We start from the raw sequence: 4,217 nt of genomic DNA, 5'->3' as shown, positions 1-4,217 counted from the left end.
TTCACAATCATAGTCTAGTGGATTTTCGGGTATCAGAATGGAGACGTCTATTGTTATCTTTGAGAGGCTATAGTGACTTTAAGGAAAAATCTTCACTTTTGGATTCTCTATTGTGCGTCCTTGGTTCGATATGATCCTTATCTCTTCCTTCCATTCTCTGTAACTTATAGTGATGACTTGTGCGTCGTTCTTCTTCTGAGAAATTGATGTGTCGTATATGGCTTTGATGTTAGACCTAATACTAAGGTGAAAGTCATAGACTTGTCAGAATGATGTGTGGTCAGATTCAAAATGTTCAGTAATTTGAATGGGTTGAGTTAGGTGATGGCTCGACAAAACATTTTGAGGATATCTGAATGATGAGGCTAGATAATGGTCCAAGGAACTTCGTAAACGTATTATTTTTTAGGGGTAGTTACCCATCAACAGTGAATAGTAATTATGTGGTATATACGATATTTGGAGTGGTTCAACAATTGGAAGTGGAATTACTAAAGGAATAAATAAGTATGCACATTGTGACTTTGAAAACTACAGCTAGTAAAGATGTTATAACAAGTATGTATTGCTTACCGTATGATGAGACCTATGTTGCATTAATCGAGGTCAGAATTTGTACTATGATTTGGGTGTATGTCAAAAGGGTCATGATACGACTACTACAGTGATCCTGATTCTTACTTGGTTAGAGTTATGAAGTGTGTTACTCCTACTATCGACCTGATCTGAGCAGGAATATATATCAATTTGGTAGTTATTGTAGTTACTTAATGGGAAGAAATATGTGTCTATATGGGTACAATCTTTCGAATTGTATGATATATTCTAGTGGTGGATCTAACGGACTTTCACGATATGATACTAGTGGTATATGAAAATGGATACGTCAATTTTCAAGTGTAACTCCTAACTACTTAAGGAGTTATCAATTTTACCACATGTTCATAAAATGATATTCGATGTTTCATTCATATTTAAGAACCAATTAGTTTGTTACTACAAAAACTTGGGTTAAGCATTGTTTTTAAGGAAAACTACAGTGGTGGATCTTTGGTAAGGTATTAATGTGTTCAGGTTGTGAAACATATTTTGCGGATCTAATTAGGATTGATAATTTCATCGTAAGCTCCAAATAAGTGGATTGACATCGAAATGACAAGCTTATGGGTAAAAAAAAATCCAGGGAATATACTTGTGTGAAGGCAATTAAGGATTTTACTAAGAAAGTGAGTATAAAATTGGGTTAGTCCATTGTATTTTGTTGGTATAATTGGATTAAGGTTGTAGTTGTGGAGGTTCACTTGGGGTGGTAGGAGTACCCATATTCTATATTCTTAGCTTGTGTTTAGGAGTTCACTTGTTGATTGTTGGGTTCGAAAGTGATTAGGGCGTTATGCGCGCGGAAACTTACAATTGCATATCATATGGTTTATAAATCAGATGACGAAAACTTATACTAAAAATAAAAAATTATTATATGAAATTTGTCCAATTGGCCTACATATTAAAAAAGCATTAAAATTGTAGAGAGAAAATCTCTCCATAAACAAAAGTCTCTAAATGACTACATTGTGGATACTATTGTTGTTCTTTATGAGAATATAAATTTTCAATTTATAGATCTCCAAACTTTTCCTCTAAGGAAAGAATAAACCAAATATGGGAAAATATTATATTTATCTTTCAGGAAAAGTAAAAATATTTATGGTAATGTTTTGTCTTTTCTTTTAGAAAAAAATAAACTTTAAATAAAGTGAGAAAATCAGGGTAAAACCGAAATCTCCTCTTTTGGCTGAATTTTCTTGACAAAACTTGATCCACCTTCTTCACACGCATGATAGTCGTATTCTTCATGTAGTCTTCATCACTGCTGCTTGCCATTGTTAAAATAAGGTTTAAAATATATGGGTTAAAAATGGTTTTAAAATATTTAATTTTTATTTTTAAAATTGCAGCAACAGGAATGTTGAAAATATGGTTTAAAACTTCTTCTCCCCATGTAGTTGGACAAAATCTTCATTATCATCAAATTTGTTACAAATTTGTTTGAAACCGCTTGAATGCATCTTCAACCACGATGAACCATTGGATCATGGGATCGTTGGACCATATGCTCTGATACCATTTGTTGGATTCGAAAGTGATTAGTATTTTTTACTTTACTAAATTTTGTAAGCAAATCTAACCAACATTTTTTAAAAAAAAAAGTATCAATACAAAATATGTCACCAATAGTCTTTCCTCTTGAGGTTATGAACATAAATTATGGACACCATTTAAGTATAATCTTTCTCTTAAATATTTATAGTTGAAATTTAGTATGTGCATGACACATATAAGGATTACCATAAATATTTCAATAATTTATCTTTATACACAATCTATCTTTTACTTGTTGTCTAATGAAAGTATCTAGTAACTTATAGAAGTTGTATCGTGATATAAAATATTAAAATTTTAAATAATAAAAATTAATAGAAGAATAAAATTTAAATGATTGTTTATAGAATCTTTAATTTGATTTAAGATTATTTTATGATCAATCACTATTTTCTTATCTATTTTATATAGCTAGCAAGGAGTGTATTTTGTGACATACCATTTTCTCAAATTAAAATGAACACAAAATAATAGGAAATTCATACTTAAAAAATTCCATACTCAATATAAATATTTTAAAAAAATATACTGAACGATACATAGCCAATGAAGAAGGAGGACGAAAATATATGATCATGCTATATTCACTATAGTGTTCCATTTGATTAAAATCTTTTGTCACCACCACTTTACTTTCTCCGTTCATTTTTACTTACATATCTATTAAAAAATAATTATTATCATGAATATATTATCATATTATAAGTAAAAGTGAAAATCTATTTTTGAAATAGTGGAATTAACATCAAAACTAATGATTCAATAGACTACATTGATGCACGTTGTTTTAGCGAAAGTAGAAAAAAACTACTTCATTGAAGGGTAAAAAAATAATTCAAAAAAACAAAGAAGAAATATCTTACCCAAATCATATGACTATTTTCATATTTGTTTATTATTATTGTCTTTCCCACAACTTTTCGTCACTATTAACTCATGAAAATCGTAAGAAAAAATACGAGTGTGAATTTGTGAATGATTTGCTACAATTTGTTCACCAACTCTTTCTTATGTGGTACCTCAAATTTTGTTGAACTTTGAACTTAATCAACTGTTGCAAATAACCCTGTGATTATTTAAGAAGAAGAAGAGTAGAAAACGTTAAAAAAATTGTAGTTTAAAAGTGAGAGGAAGCCCTCTATTTATAGCTAACAAATAGTAGTATAAATAGGTGTTAATTGTGCCTTATCAGAAAAGTTACAACCTTTTGAAAAAGTCACTACTCATCGGAAAAGTCATAACCTTTTGCAAAAAGTCACAACTCATCACAAAAAGCACAACCCTTTAAAAAAATCACTTCAGAAAAGTCACAACTCATCGAAAATGTCAAAAAAGTCACAACTTTTTAATATGAAAGGGTATCTACTTTTTATATAATACAAATAATTAAATTAATAAATAAAATAAATGAAGTATGTTTAATTGGGGGTATTATAGTAATTTAACATTCAATTTAGGAGTTCATGCTTTTAAGGTAGTATAGATATAGATATAGAAATCAGGGGCGGACCCACGTAGTCAATTTTGGGTGCTTGAGCACCCATTGACTCCGGAAAAAAATTTGTATATATATATAGAAAATATGATAAATATGTTATTAAATAAAAATAAGCACCCATACAACACAAGCAGTCGTAGGTGAGCTGGTTAACACTTGGAAAAATAAGGCGCGCGAAGCATGAGGGCGAGGGTTCGAATCCCGTCAGCCCCATTCTTTTTTTAAAAAAACTTTTTCCAGCGAATTTTGCACCTTTTTTTTTACTTTTTCATTTTTTAATTAAGGGCTTATTTTACACCGAATTTTGTACTTGTTTTGACTTTTTCTATTCTTAATTAGTTTAGGGTGACTAACTTTTTCTTTCTTTTTTATTTTTAACCTTTTCTATGTTTTAAAACCTTTTTCATTGCCCACTTTTATGGGATTTTTTCTTTTAACAAAAAGAGGAAATCATTCTTCTTCTTCTTCTTGTTTCAAAGAGAAAGCAGCCAGCCCAACAACAAACTTCAATCTTTTTTCTTTTCAAAATCAAAATACAAAAGTAAGGTAATAAGATTTG

Source organism: Solanum stenotomum, chromosome 5 (assembly GCF_019186545.1).
Source record: "Solanum stenotomum isolate F172 chromosome 5, ASM1918654v1, whole genome shotgun sequence".
NCBI classification, from domain to species: Eukaryota; Viridiplantae; Streptophyta; class Magnoliopsida; order Solanales; family Solanaceae; genus Solanum; species Solanum stenotomum.
The sequence above is the reverse complement of the archived record's forward strand: the minus strand, read 5'-3'. Positions refer to the sequence as shown.